Genomic DNA, 16,327 nt, shown 5'->3' with positions numbered 1-16,327 from the left:
GCGTAGGTGGCCACAATTCAGGTGACCACCTAAATTATATATCCTTAGCTGCCATTGATCCTAAAACCTATTACAACAACTTACCTTATCCCATCTTGGACCACGCCACGCCACCGTTCGCATGGATAACAGCCGCTATTCGCCGCCTCCACCAAATCCGTCCGAAGACATATCTACAGCCATGTTGCCATCGAGGCTTTCTGCAGCATCGGAATAGATGGATGTTACACGCTCATACGCCTCACTTCCCATTCCAAAATAATTGAATTGAATTGAAACAAATTATGATGGGTGATATCTTCATTGTGTTCCTCGAACCACAGTGCGGCCCGATGACACGGCGCATTATCGACTTAGAAAATCCCATTTCTGTAGGGGGAGAAAATGCAATAGGGCAGGGTGCTCGTGGTCTCCTAAGAGCTGCCTGTAGACCTCACCAGAGGTGGACTCGCCCACGGTTGTTGTTAACATGTGTGTTTGTCCTCCTCAGAGTTTTGGATTATGTGCAGTTTCTAGACCATTCCCAGATAAATATTTGGAGACATATGTCTTTTGAAGTGCCGGCGAGTCTAGATAATATGGGGATGTTTAGAGAGATGTATATGAAAATAGGTTATTGATATTTGTCACTCTATTTTCCATCGTTGTGCCATTGTATGATATATACTCTCGTGGCTACCTGTAATAATTGCAGTAATACATACATCTTGCTAGGCAATGTGGTGGTGGTTAAGTAACAACTTCTGGCGGGAAGAAAAATTGAAAGTTGCCATCTTGTTTCAGAGTTCCCCCACGAAATCTAAATTTATATTGCTTTTCTAGGGAAAACAAAACTGTATATACTTGATAATATATGTGCCCCCACTGAAAACACTGTGTCCAGTGGAAACGGTGTTCGAAAAAAGAATTTAGTTGGGCTACTTTTGGGCTTTCGTTTCATCTTGTCTCCAGACTTTTCTATTGGTGAGATTGGTATAGTGACTTCATTAGATACAGCACCAAATTACTTATTTTCGAGTTTTTCAACGCCCTCTGGCGAATAGTTTTGAAGATTGAAAGGTCTTCCACCAAACATTTTTGGCATTGAGAGTTTCTCGGTTATCGATGTCAAAGTTGAAAAACGGATGTTATGGCAAGAATTAAATGTTTGGCAGGAGAGAAGGACAGTTGAAGTTACTGGCAATGTAACCAGGAGTTATATTTTAAATGTAAACTGTGGAACTAAACTTTTTTTTTTTTTCTTCTTTCCTTCGATGATTAGAACTTAATTGTTAACCGGACATGGGTCGTTAAGGGCGCAGTTTTTGAACTTGGCTTGGAACCCTCTCCTCATTGTTGTAGTCTGGATGAAGCCGAATTTGACGATCCCTCCTCTAAATGAGGGCAACTTGATCACTTAAATTAAGACCAAACAATCATGTACTTCTGTAGATATTAAGAGATTAAATAAAACTAGAAAACGCAAGTTTGAATGTAACGCTTGTAGGCAACAAACAGGGAAAAATAATGAAAAATTACCTAATGAAGTCATTTGTGAAGATTCTTGCACAGAACAGATTAATGACCTTGAACAAGCAACAAGAGAAATCCTCTCGCAGACTGACCTTGGAAATGGCATTTTGGGCCATCCTGAAGGATCAATTTTTGAAACCTTGGGATGCGATATTTGCCCGGAAGACTGCGAGCACTCTGAAGGGGGTTTCGCTAGACAGAGGAGCACTCATAGCCCGAATGAAAGGCAAGAAGAGAACTGTAAAGAATATGTCTCGCGTACGGAATTAAAGGATATCCTTGCAGACTGCATCAGCCCCTTTTCGATGCAGGCTGTGGAATACGCTGAAAACCTCGCGAGCAATTTCATCCCTGTACATAAAATGCTACAGGAACTGCAGGAAGAGAATTTTCTTCTCAAAGAACAAAACAGTAAAATATTGCACACCCTTAAACGACTGGAGGAAAAGCTTAGGATGCTTTGAATCCGTCCTCGTTGCACAAGGTCGCTCAGCAGCCCCCGTAACCGACGAAACTTGCTATGCGAGGCAGAGCTACCCAAAGAAAAGGAGAAGTGATATACATGGATTGTACAGGAGGACAGAAAGCATTGAAAATTACAAACAGAAGACAAGAAAAGAATTGAATTCGGGGGAAAACATATCAGAACGAATTGCAAAACTACAAGACAGCCAAATAATATGTGAATTTCAAGCCCAGCCGGGAACTGTCTGTTTGCAGCAGGACCTCGCAAGCAATAGCACCAAATCCAGTGAAACTTTAGGGGCAGCACAAGGAAATGGCTCCACACATTCCACTAGGAAAAGTCGAAACCAAAATAAAGAAGTCTCAGAAATATTAGGACAACAGGAATCAACTGAAATGATTGGGGCATGCATGTATTCCGAGAGTACGAACGCCAAAGTTACATCTTCCCCCTCAAATCATGTTCCTGCAAACCCACTCACTTATGCGCACATCACTATGCTACCTAAAAAGCATAACACTTTTGAGGGTAGAAAAACCCGCCCATCCCAAAATTTCATGCCTAGTCTTGCCGAGGACAGCCGACGACATAATCCAGTTCACAGAGAAAGTATTAATGTGTCTTCCTGTAACACACCAGAAACAAACAAACGGTTTTCTGAAATGTACAACATTACTTCCGTTGCAACCAGAGAGCAAATTTTTGTATCAAGGCTGGGACCCACAACACAGCCCAAAAATATTAAAGCCATGTGTGAGGGCGAACATGGGATAACTGTGGAAGTAAAGCAAGTGAAAACACGACACCCAGCTTACTCCTCCTTTATAATCTCTTGTCCACCAGATAAGGCAACTCGCCTACAAGACGTAAGCGCCTGGCCAGTAGGTACCTTAGTCAAGCCCTACAGAGACAGATGGGCCAGACCACTGGTTAAAAATGATGCAAGGAATCGGGCTCAATAGCAATCAAGAAAACTACCCCCAGCTGGGGATGCAGAACATCACATCCACCTGTTTGTACAAAACGTGAGGAGCATCTCAAATAAGCTCCACACCCTACAAACGATGATGATGTACGAGGATCTGGATTTCATTTGCCTAATCGAAACCTGGTTGGGAAATGGAAAACAGTTAGATCGGCTAACTGCGGCAGCAAACTGCAAATGTGTGGGAACCGGAAGAACAGATAGGCGAGGAGGGGGAGTTATAATTTGCTATCAAAATAAATACCAGCCTATAAGAGAACGAAAAACCAATTCAAATAATTTTGAAGGGATTTGCGTTACCTTTTCAAAAGAGCACGTGAAAATACAGTTATGCATCATATACCTCCCACCTGAGCACACAAAGGAGACAAGAAACGAACTCTATGCTTGGCTTGCTGCAAATCTAAAGCCATCAGTCGACACAATAATAGCGGGAGATTTTAATCTGCCTCTTCCGAAACAGAGGGAGGCCAAGAAAGAGCTGGATGCGACATTGGGTGCATTGCACTTAACGCAGCTTCCGACACCAGTGACAAGGGGAATGCAGCAACTTGACCTGTTGTATCATAGTTCCTTAGACATAAGGCTAGCGCAAAACTGCATAAAATTTAAGTCGGACCACAATCCCATTGAAATAGAAGCAGCACTGAAGATACACAAATACATGCAGGGTAACCACACGAACTGGGAAAAGCAAAGGAAGTATCTTTTCTCCGTGAAGTATATTAACGCAGAGGTCATTCTCAGTCACCTGACTAGTTACAACTGGAATGACCTGCAAGAAAAGCCAGTAGACGAAGCTTTAGAAATGATCACTACAAAGCTATACCAAACAGCATTGGAAGGAGCAGCAAAAGAAATCAAAATATCTGAGAGAACAAAAGAATGGTTTAACCCACAACTGAAAGCAAGTTTCCTCAGGAAGCAAAAACTATATAGAAAATGGCAAAGAACGGGTCATCCTGCCGATCACATTCGTTATAAGAAAGAAAGAGCACATTTCATCAAAGCAAAACGACAGGCACACTGCAGTGTTGTTCATAATAAACTAAAAAGAGCAAAAAGAATTACTAGCAATAGAAATAGCACAGAGAATATGACCGAATGCATTTTCAAGGAATGGGCTAATAACACTTTTAGTAACCTGCATGGACTGAATCAAATTGAGAACACTGATAATGGTAACAAAATTTTTGAATTCCTGAAAGATTTAAACAAGCGAAACCATTCGGCAATAGAGGAACCAACAAGACCTCCTTTGAGTGAAATACAAATCACCAAAGAGAGCGTAATGAAAGCAATCAACGATCTGCCCAATAAGGCCACTGTTGGACCAGACAAATTTCCAATGTTCATCCTTAAGATAAGTAGCCCATTTATAATAGATCTATTACTGCACATCTATCAGGAAATCATTAGGTCAGGAGCTTTCCCGCAAGCCTGGAAAAATTACATTGTAACCCCAATACCAAAGATTAAACACCCAAAATTGGTTAAGGATTACAGACCAATTTCTGTTAGTTGCACCCTACAGAAGGTATTCGAAAAAGCACTTCTTCCCACCATCAATCAACACTGCTTCAGCCATAGACCACCACATTTGCACTCAGTCATTTCGGGGAGATCAACAATAACAAACTTATTGGAAACCCTTTTTCGCGTGCAGAAAGCACTAAATGAGAAAAAGCAAATTGATATTATTTTTTTGGATATCTCCGCAGCCTACGACAACGTCTCAATTCCAGCGCTCATTGCGATTTTAAAGAATTATTTTAATGTAAGAGGAAATTTGTTAACTATAATAACCAGCCTGCTAGAACATAGGAAACCTATTGTTAAGCACCAAAAGCTACAATCTTGCTTTACCATCTCGCGAGGAGTGCCACAAGGGGGAGTTCTTTCGGCTACTCTCTTCGCGGCCGCCCTGGAGCCGTTTCTTGCACGGTACTACAATTTTATAACATACGCTGACGATGTAAAATTCTTCATCACTTCCAAAGACCATGAATCAGCAGAAGGTATTTGTCAGATGGCAAATAGCACAATCCGAGAATTTGAGAGCTACCTGGATTGCATCGGGCTCCGTATTAATGCACAGAAGTCTGCCCAAATGACCATAACTTACAAGCAGAATAAAAATGACATCTCGATCTCTGTGAACGGGTCTAGTGTGGAAAAAGTGCACTCTCACCTGGACCTGGGTCTTAAGTGGGATGACAGACTCACCTTTGCTCAACACTTCGCCCATATGAAGACAAAAATATTCGCCGCTTTATGGGCTACTAGACAGGAACTGGTAGGAATTAGGGATCCTCAGCTAGCGACCAAGTACATTTTAATGTGTGTCCTGCCAATTGCAATGTATGCCTCGCAAATCTGGTCTTCAGCTCCAGATTCACATTATAAGTCCGTCCTTGGGATCGAGTACTGGTTCTTGCGATGGCTTAACAGAGTTGCTGGCCACCCTTTTACTATCTCAAGGGCCATTCTCTACTCAAACCTTAACATCACACCCTGGATGCAGCGGACAATTAACAGGAACATACACACTCTCGCACAAATGCTCACAGGCAGAGTGGATGCTCCAGTCCTGGATAATATGCTAGTCAAACCGCGTGCCACTGCTAGACGTTGCGGAGAAGTAAATAATCCACTGCGTCCAGTCCTGAACAATCTTAGTAGCCTGCAAAGATTCTTCCCATCAAATGCAGCGAAAATATTTAACTCACTACACATAGATGCCGAAAAACTGTGTGAGGATGCAGCATACCGGAAAGAGATCTTCCAGAATTCTTACAGACTTACCGAAATATGAATTGGGTGCAAAGTACCAAAGAATTGTGAATAAAAGTGAAACCTTCTGCTTTAAGAACAATAATAAATTGTTGACTGTAAAAATATACCTTCTGTAACAGATATGTAAGTTATAGATGGTATTATTACTGAATTGTAAATATATGAGTTGTAGAATGTATGTACAGAATGATTAATGTGTAAATACTGTATATATTAAACATAAAATGTGTATAAAATGTATTTCGGGACGAGACTACGTGTTCAGTATATGTAACCCACTGCACGTAGTATCTCGTACCCTGATATGTACTTAGCACCCTCCTGGCACTTTGCCGTCCCGGGGTGGTTTCCTTATGGAAATAAACAGATAATAATAATAATTCGAGACAATTAAATTCTCTGCTGCGGTCTTTTATAAAAAAAAATCCTTTTTTGATTTAATTGACGTGAACTTGTACTTTTGGACGCTATGTTAAGAACTCCTTGCTGGCGTTTAGCAGGTTATAAACCTCAAAATTCAGCTCAAATATAATTTCTGCACAAATTGTTTGTTTATTGTATAAGGGCTGTGTTTTTGAGAAATAACTCGATGTAATTGTTTACTGTACAGCGACTGTTAACTTCGATTGATTCAACCTCTGTTAACTTAGTTCATATGTTTTTTTTTTTTTTTTTTCTTTCTAAATGTGAATATTGTCTCGTAACTACGAGAAAGTAAAATTAAGTCTGGGTTGGAGAACTTTTGTTATCCTGTGCGAAGTCAATTATCTTTATCTAGTACTTGAATTTTGTACAAATATGTAGCCCCTACTTTTTAAGCTTTTAATCTGAGTGGGGTAGCCGGCTTATTTCTCTTTCTTTTGCACCCACTGGTATTGCACTTCCTCCAGTGGGTGTACATTGCGCATAATCTGCGCAAACAGGATTTGCTACTGCAGGAAAAATAGGCCCGGCTCCTCGTGTCAGGGATGGGCACCAGGTAGCAACTGCCTGGTCTCTGGCAGTTGACTGCTCCCGCGTGGCAAAAAGAGGCTTGAAACACATCAAACACTTAAAACACACAAAAATGCGCACACTTTCAGGCCAATATTCTGATTTGTGTACATCACACACTGACAAGGTGGAGTTGGACAAACATGCCCCATACTAAGCAACTACTGTCACTTCCTGAATAGTGGATAAAACGCATGATGGGTGCATGGATTTGTGTTTGCTTGCGCCACTCGCGAAGGCGTCCGCTGGCACGTTCCAACAGGTACTTGGACTCATCCGACCAGCACACTCGTTTCTGGTTCTCCAGTATCCAACCAGCGTGTTGTTGATACAGTCGACAGAGAATGGCTGTCGACGATGATCAGCAGTGAGTAGGGGGGATGTGGGGGTCTCTGTTTTTGAACACCATACGTCTGAGCGTAATGACTAGTAGTGGGTTTGATTGTCTGTGGTGGGAAGCTATAATGTCTGAATTTAGAGTTATGCGATGCTCAAGAATCCTGTATAAACTGGTTTTTATCAATAAACATTTTATTAAGCTGTTTTGTGGGGGAGAAAGGTCACAGTCAGAAATAATTGTTTTAGTATACATCAGAACATATCTAAAGGGATTGTTCTAGGTGAGATTTTAAATGAGACCTGACAGGACTGTGACCTCATACTTATGTGGACGGTTTGAGCATAAAGCTCTTACGATCCATTTGTAATTTTTATTTTATGTAAGTTTATTTATATTGTGAGTTGTAATTTATACAATGACTTTATTGGACGTAGTGTATACATACTATAGATACGCGAGTATTATTTTTAGTGAGAAGTTGATTTCTATTTTAAAAAAAGTTATTTTTATGCAAATAGCTTGAAAGAAATATAATGTGGGTTTAAAATGCTGTGAAGACAGTAGGATCTGGCGATAAGCCAACAAAAATGCCCCTATTTATCAGGCAGTGGTAGGGGCTAAGAAGATTTTAAAATCTCTTTTTAGCGTTTTTGGGCCCCTCTGAACGCTTTATGTGGGTTGTAATATTGACGATGATACACCTCGTTATTTGGGATATTGTTCTTCTTCGAATTCTTCATATTGTATTGCGATGTCAACTGTCGTACAGTGACTTGCCGTTGGGCCCGTACAAAGCGCTGCACCCTTCGTTCACCACTAACATCCATCTTGCGTAATCCTTTAAAGTTCTGTCAGAGGAGATAGTTTGACCCAATGGACAATTCTCTGTACGTCTGAACCACAGTGGGCCGCGAGCAACCAGTAAGACTTGCCAGCCTGACGTAGCCGAGTGGTCAGAGCGCAGTGCATAGCACCCGTTCCTTGAGTGGACCAGGGTTCAAGCCCGTGACTACTAAATACGATCAATATTTGTTTTGACGATTTATTGTAAACTCTACTGACATGGTTGTCGTGCCGGAGTATAAACAGAAAATTTATTTTAGAGGCCGCCGTAGCCTAGTGGTCAAGCGCGTGGGTGCATAAGTACACGTGCTTTGAGTGACCGAGGTTCAGGCCCGTGACTGCTGAATACGGTGCTGTTTCTTGTATTCAATCTATCTTGTGAACTCCTCTGACCGTTTGGTCGTCCCGGAGTATAAACAGAAAATTTATTTAAAGATTATATTAGGTGGCGGAAGTTGACTAACTGCTCAATTATGTGCTCCGATTTTTACCTTAATTTAGTATGGATTAAAAGTGTTCAAACTAAGAATATTTGGTATTAGTGGGTAGCTCTCTTCTCCAGCTTCTGAAACAACTACCAAAAGAAGACTAAAGCATGCTGGTAAATATTATTTATAAAGATTAAAACTGCGAATACCTGATCGGACATTTTCTAGTTCGTATATAAGCAACGTGTCCGCCTACCGAGTCTTCCGAAATCACTACAAGGTCATACCTCCTGCTGTACTTCCCCTTAATATTATTATTATTATTATTATTATTAATATCAATTTATTTCCGAAGAAATGTCCTTTTACAGCTATGCAGCTAGAGGACATGAGTTATATACAGAGAAAAAACATAAAATACAGACATATGCATTGTATACAGAGCCAGATACAATATACGGCCTTAAACAGCCACTGGTGAAGATACAAAAACATAAAGTTATAAGAAATACAAAAACATAAAGTTACAACAAGTACAAAAACATAAAGTTACAACAAATAAAAGTGCATATGGATACATCGAAGCGTGGATATTGCGGTATCACAGAGAGTCCACCTAGAGCATGACTAAGGCATACATGTCTGCAAGAATGGAAGATCTGTAGGTTCTGTCCTTGCAAAGTTTCTCAGCGTCTATGGCTAATCTGTTAAATATTTGCAAGGAGTTGTGTGGAAACATGTTGTCCAAGGAGGACATGCTACGCAGCTTCGATCTGTATGGGGAGGTGTTGGACTGGCATCTTCTCCTGTCGGACGGTCTGGCGATGATATCCCAAATATCGGGTGACCTCAGTTTTCCGGATAGAAGCTGAGAGAGGGTAAGAAGGTTCCTAGAGATGATGTGATACCTCCAAGGAAGCGTATTAAGATTGGTGACCAGAACAGATTTTGAGATTGTAGGTGTTAGCCCGGCAACCCTATTTAGCCATTTCAAGATCCAGAATTCCAGGGAGAGGAACCTGGCTTGGTATGATGAGGGTGCTGAGGACCATATAGTCGAGGCATATAATGGAATTGGGAAAATACAACGAAGAATGTATTTGATGATAAGGTCCGGGTTATGGAAGTTGGAGATCTCTTGTTTTACTGCCCATAAAGCCGAATATATTTTCGTTCGAGTGGCATTAAAGTGAGGCAAGAAGGTGAGGTCTTTGTCCCAGATGATACCCAAATCTTTATGTTGGGTGACTTTTTTAACTGGAGAATTCGCAATAATGATGTCCACATCGTTGGTATTTTTCTTCTTGGTGATAGAGTTGTGCAGTTTTCTCTTTATTAATGGAGAGCCCAATCGCATGAAGGTAGTTTTCCAGTTCATGTAGCTGTCGGTTGGAGCTCACAGTAATAGACTGGAGAGACTGGGGGCATTTTGTGATGACGAAGAACTTAATATCATCTGCGTAGGTGGTAAAATTAGTACGGTTTGATAGGAAGGGTTCTAAAGATGCGGCGAAGAGGGCGGCAGAGAGAACGCCCCCTTGGGGCAGCCCTCTGGAGCAGAGAATGTGGTGATTATGGTTTTGATTTCTGATCCATAGGATCCTGGACTGAAGGAGTTTCCTAAGGAGAACTACGATGTTGCCAGAGATTTTGAAATAGTTGCACAGTATGGTACATAATGCATGGGTGGACAGATTGTCAAAGGCTGCCTTAATGTCGAGAAACACAATATCCAGTTGCTCTTTGTTGCTTAAGGTACTTTCAATTCTGAACAGTGTGTCCAAGAGGTTGGTGATCGTGGAACGTCCAGGTAGTACACTATGGAGGTATGGAGGTTTGTGGCCGAACGTGTGATGGATGAGAGCAGAAAGTATGGCTTTTTCCAAGATTTTGAGAAAAGTGCATCCTACAGAAATTGGTCTGTAGTCATTAGGCAATTTTTGGTTAGACTTTTTTGGAACTGGAGAAACATATGTGTTTCAGATAGCAGGGTAAACTCCTGTTACGAGGACGGAATTGAATGCATCAAGCAAGAGATCAATGATATATACACTGCACAGTTTAACCATGAAAATAGGGAATCCATCCGGGCCAGTGGTAGACTTGTTGGGAAGACTGTTGATGACCTCAGTAAGGTGTTCCTTTGTGATGGCTATTTTATCCAGTGATGTCTGGTTAGCTGGTGGATTAACCCGAATAAAGGGGTTTGGGGCAGATAGGGGCTTAGTTGCGAGCGAGTTAGCCCATGCAAGGAAGGTGTCAGTGGACATGGGAGACTGTTGATTCTTGTTGGTGAAGATTCTTTTCCCAAGTTTCATTCTGTGTGCAATCCAGTCATTCTGCGCCTTCCTCCGAATGCGTAGGAAGCGTGCCCGATGTTTTTTATAGAGTTGGTAGTCGGCTAGATCCCGTGTTTTTTGCCATTTCCTGTATAGTTTCTGTTTCATGATGAAGGCGAGTTTTGCATCACTGGTAAACCAGTTCTTGGTCCTGGGAGACAGGCGTACAGATTTGGAGGCCCCTTCACAGGCGATGTCTTTTAACAAGTTTGCTAAATTGGTAAGCGTTTGATCAGGATGGCTAGCAGCAATTTTTTTCCAGTCTGTAGCTTTTAGTCTTTGTAGGATGATTTGAGGTTGCATATATTTTAATGAGAAGATCTTGAGTTGGGATTCTTTATGGTCATGTTGTTCAAGTTGTCGGGGAGAACATAGACATTCACTATCAAAGGAAATTGGGAGGTGATCTGATGCAAACTTAAAAATCGGCGTTGTGAGAGTAAGATGGTCAAGGTTATGAAAGAAGAGGTCTAGGTTTTGATGTCGTCTTGTAGGTTGCGTATGGGTTAGTCTAAGGCCTAGAGATGAGAAGGAGCGTACGACGTCCTTCAAAGCAGCTTCGTGTCTTGGGGAGGGCATGTTGAAATCTCCTAAAACAAAGGTGAGCATGTGAGGCTTGAGGTGGGTTATAATCCAGGTAGTTAGCTCATCCCTTGTGTCGGGATTATGGTCAGGAGGTAAATATACCGCTACAACTTGAGTTCTCACTTCTTTAACTGTAAAAATTGCAGAAATGGCTTCAAATGCAGGGGAGTCGCTGAGTTGTGCACACACAAGGTGATGGATGTCTTTGTAAATGATGGAGACGCCACCTCCACGTTTGTGGTCCCTGCCGTTGCAAACATTTTTGTAATGGTGAGGAGTGGCCAAGTGGGTGAGTTGTCTCCCATGGTTAAGCCAAGTTTCCTGGATACAGATGAAATCATATTCGTCGAGCAGGAGGAGAGATTGCAGAGGGGCCAATTTGTTAACAATGCTGCGCACATTTTGCGAGAAGACCCTGATTGTGTGGCATGGATGGAGGTTTTTTGGAATAGATGATTGCTATTGTAGAGGACGAGTAAACAGGGATTGCTGAGGGGATGGCCTTTTTTCGTCAGAGAAAGGTCTGATAAGTATGCCTGGAGGCCAGAAGTCGGGATCCAGAACTTTTTCGTAGGCAGAGGGTGAACATCTTACTAGAAATGAGGCGTAGCCAGTTTGCCTAGTTTTAAGCTGTTTTACTTCGATGCGGACATTGTGTTCCACAAGAAACATTCTCTTTATGGAATCGGGGCTTGTTGAGGGTCCAAACCGGGAGACAAATATCTTGGTTCTGGGCAAAGCGACAGAGATGTCATATTTCTCTGCGAGCGTCTGTTTACTAGGGTGAGTCTTTGATAATCGCTTGTTGACTAATGTTGGAATTCTTTGGTTGCCTTCTAGTGGAGGAGAAAATGGGGCGGGGCTCTTGCTTCTCGAAACACATCTCTGGTCAGCGATTCTCGGTTCAGTAGCTTGGTCATGTCTGTCGTGTGGTACAATATGATCATTTCTTTCGTGAAACAGAGTCAACTTATTAGTGTGGTTCACTACACGGGTGGCTTTGTTTACTTCCTGTGGACGTTTGTCGCTTTTCTTCTTCTGATCCCGATTCTCAAGTGATTTAAGGAACTTGCAGTAATCTGATTTGATTAGAAGAGTTTCAAGGGCGCTTTCATTTTCTTTAGCCACCCTAAAGGGATTCTTATTGTGCATCTTTTCTTTTTGTGTAAGCAGTTCGGCAGACTCAAGGGGTGTTGTTTGCGTGGCTGCATCCCGTTTTGTGACTGTACAGCGGTCATTAGTGCAGAGACACCGTTCAGCACTTATTTCCTGAAGGGTGCGAGCGATTGTCCCGAGGACTTCACACAATTTTGTAGATGCTTCCTCGATTGCTATTGTTTTTCTTTTCCAATCATCCTCCTGCACCTTCAAAATCTGTCCCGCGAATTCTTTTTCTTTCTTTGGTACATGAGTTTTTAGCAGTGTTTTCTTTCCGTATCGTCATTAAGCTGGGTAGTTTGGGTGTGGCTGACGTTCTGCTGTTCGCTGTCGGTGCTGCTTTAATATTTTTGGTTTGACTACTACAATCCAAGTCGTTTTCTTTCAGGAGTTGGGGGGTTATTGCAATCTTGCGTTTTGATTTGGTTTCAGGTGGACAGAAAGGCCTTAGTAAAGTTACAGTAGCTCACTAGACTTCTTTTGCCCTCAGGGAAAGAGCGAACTTAAAAGCTAAAGGAAAACACATGTCTGGATTACAAAGAATGGAAAAACAGGGATCAGAAGCAACTGATCAAATATGTAATCAAATATGCCAAAAAGTGAACAAATACGCTATTAAATGCACCGGATGCAAGGCGGTAATTGGGAGGTGTTGCTCCTCGGTTGACATCTCTCGACGTAATCGATCTAGAAAGAAGAAGAAATTTCTTTGTTCAACATGTAAATCCAAGAAAGAGAACGAGGGGGGTAAACATGGAAATAAGCCATCTAAAGAAGAGTCTAGCGAAGGCGAGTCGGGCGATGACGCCTGCAGCGATCGCGAGCCTACGGACTCCTCTCAAGGTATCTTCTCTGGGGTACCCGAAGAACCAATTAATGTCATTGGTGACTCGATAACGGAAATCCTCGGATGCGATGCATGTCCAGATGACTGCGAACATCGGAGACTTCTCAGCGGAACCCAAGACACTGAAAAAAAATTCAAACCTCGTTGTACAGCGTGTTGAAGAAAGCCCACATTACAATGGAACTGGGAAAAACCAACACTGCGGCTCGGAACCCTATACAAGCAATCACGAATATTACTTAACAGAACTCCTCTACAGGGTCCTACGGGAGATCCAAGAGGAGAACAATGAGCTAAGGGAGCAAAACATTAAAATTAGAAGTCAGAAGTTATTAGAAGAAAAATTGAACACACTACTAGCGCAGTTACAACTAACAGATAGAAGAATTGACACTGCTGTACTAGCTATGAAGAAACAGGAAAATAAGTCGCACTACAAAGGTGCGGATAAGGCACGGACAGATCAGCATACGCAGACATCCAAATTACAGAGGAATACGAAGGGAAAAGCAAGGAATGATAAGAATAATAACTTTAAAAATGAGGGAGGCGAGTCACTACTGCGTCTAAGAGTGTCAGGATCTGAAATGTCCACTGAGAAAAACTACATGACTAGGCCAGAAACAAGAATAGACCCCGCCAAAGCTAGTCTCCTCTCCCTATCAACCCATGACAACCCCCAGAGCACATTGAAGACTGAAATAAATACTGGGTATACTAGACAACCTATCTTTGCGCAGATTACGGCCATTCCCCCGAAGGCACTGCAGCAAAACAAGACGAGTGAATCTGCCCCATCGATACCTTCCCGCGCAAATCAATCCATGTTTGAGAACAATCTCGAGGACTATACGGTTCAAAAAACAAATCATATCAACGATGAGCACAACAGAACCGAGACCACAGCGAAACGTGTCGCGGGACACAGTCGAGGCTTGTCGATAGATTTAACATATCCTCTGTACAAACCAGAGGAAAAATATTTATCTCAAGACTCAACCCGGAGACAGGTCCAAATCTTATTAAAGAAATGTGCGACAGAGGATTAGGGATTGACGTAGAGGTCAAGCAAATACGCACAAGACATCCTGCACATTCCTCTTTCATACTCTCCTGCCCACTAAGTAATGAAGGACGGCTCTTGGACAGAAACATCTTGCCAGTAGGAACGCTAGTGAAAATATATAGAGAAAGGTTTGGGAGGCCCACAATTAGGAACAGCACAGCGAACCTACGAAGAGCCCAATGGCAATCAACAGTCAATTTAACTGTCGCAAAAGAATCGAACCAGATTATTATCTTCTTGCAAAACGTAAGAAGCATATCGAATAAGCTTCACGCACTACAAACCTTACTACTCAACTCGGAGAATGATTGCATATGCTTAGTTGAAACATGGCTCCATAATAACAGACACCTGGACGCCATTGCACACTCCTCGGGTTACAACTGCATCGCAAATGGAAGAGAGAGTAAAAGAGGGGGCGGTCTAATGATTCTTTTCAAGAAAGGATTCTCAGTAGTCAACGAACTCGAGGCGCAATCGAAAAAATTCGAGGCTATCATTGCCACTTTTGGTACGGAAACGAGGAGATTGCAATTGTGCGTAATAGACTTACCACCGGAGCACACTAAAGAAACCAGAGCCGAGCTTCTTACGTGGCTCACCTCAAATCTGAGCACGAACACAGACCCAATCATAATGGGGGACCTAAATATGCCAATACCGAAACATCGGGAGGCAAAAAGCGAGTTGGACGATACAATGAAAGCTTTAAACATGATCCAATTGAAAACACCAGCAACAAGAGGAACTCAGCGCCTGGATCTCATATATTACAATACCCCAGATATAAAGTTGAGGAATAGCTACATGAAATTCACTTCGGATCACCGACCACTCACGTGTGAAGCCACTTTAAGAAGAATCCGGGACATCCATCAAACTGAACTGCATCCAAAAAGTAATACAAAGATAATTTTCTCATCAAAATATATTAAAAGTGACGTCATTCTGAAACATCTGATGGCATATAATTGGCAAAACCTATACCTTTTGGGCACGGATGATGCCTTATCAGCGCTCTCACAATCACTCATGCATATGGCTGAAGGAGCATCTAAGGAAATAAAACTATCAGACAGGGCAAAGCCCTGGTTCAACTCACAGTTGAAAGTAATCTTCAAAAATAAGCAAAAATTGTTCAGGAAATGGAAAAGAACTGGGCATCCAGAGGACCACACCCAGTACAAACAGGAAAGAGCACGTTTCATGAAGGGGAAGAAAGGGGCACACATAGATATGGCTAAAGCAAAACTAAAAAAAAAGGCAAAAGAATTGTCAGCAAAAAACGCCTCGCGCATAAAATGCCTGAGTCATCCTTTAAGGAATGGACCGAAGCCACTTTTGGAACACCCCTCAAGGAAAACCAAATTGACAGCGAAGAAAACAGTAATAGGATACAAGATGTAATCAAGGGGTTTAAGGAATCTAACAATAGTAATCGGATTGTCACTAACAATGAACATCTAAAAGAAATCAGTATCATCAGAGAGAACTTAAAAAGTGCAATCAACAGCCTCCCAAACAAAGCAACAATTGGGCCAGATAATTTCCCACTATTTATGATCAAAATCTATAGCTGTTACATCATCGATGTTCTACTACACATATTCCAGAGAATTTTGATGGAGGAGAACTTCCCGAAGCTGTGGAAAAGCTATTTTGTAAAACCTATCCCCAAAATAAAAAACCCAAAATCTGTAAAAGACTTCAGACCAATCGCTATCGGATGCTCATTGCAAAAAATATTTGAAAAAACAATCCTGCACACCATCATCGAACATTGCTTTAAGCACAGGCCAGAATACCTGCACTCAGTACTTCCACAGAGGTCGACCATCACTAACCTCATGGGGACAATGCTAAGGATCCAGAAAGCACTAAACAGCAAGCAGCAGAGTTGGACGTAGTCTTTTTAGATGTTGTAGCCGCGTATGATAACGTATCCATCCCAGCTCTCATAGTCATCCCG

At 41.9% G+C, this 16,327-nt stretch overlaps 2 protein-coding genes across 2 annotated transcripts in view; one reads left to right on the top strand and one right to left on the bottom strand.

Annotated features, from left to right (window-relative positions):
- Window positions 1-16,327, top strand: part of LOC150078591 (uncharacterized) — a 202,949-nt gene that overhangs the window by 914 nt on the left and 185,708 nt on the right. The gene's annotated exons all lie outside the window — the stretch shown is intronic.
- LOC150078592 (uncharacterized) overlaps window positions 1-16,327 on the bottom strand; it is a 53,463-nt gene that overhangs the window by 1,672 nt on the left and 35,464 nt on the right. The gene's annotated exons all lie outside the window — the stretch shown is intronic.

Source organism: Mastigoproctus giganteus, chromosome 11, assembly GCF_048544385.1.
Source record: "Mastigoproctus giganteus isolate SK-2022 chromosome 11, ASM4854438v1, whole genome shotgun sequence".
Lineage (NCBI taxonomy): Eukaryota > Metazoa > Arthropoda > Arachnida > Uropygi > Thelyphonidae > Mastigoproctus > Mastigoproctus giganteus.
The sequence above is the reverse complement of the archived record's forward strand: the minus strand, read 5'-3'. Positions and strand labels throughout refer to the sequence as shown.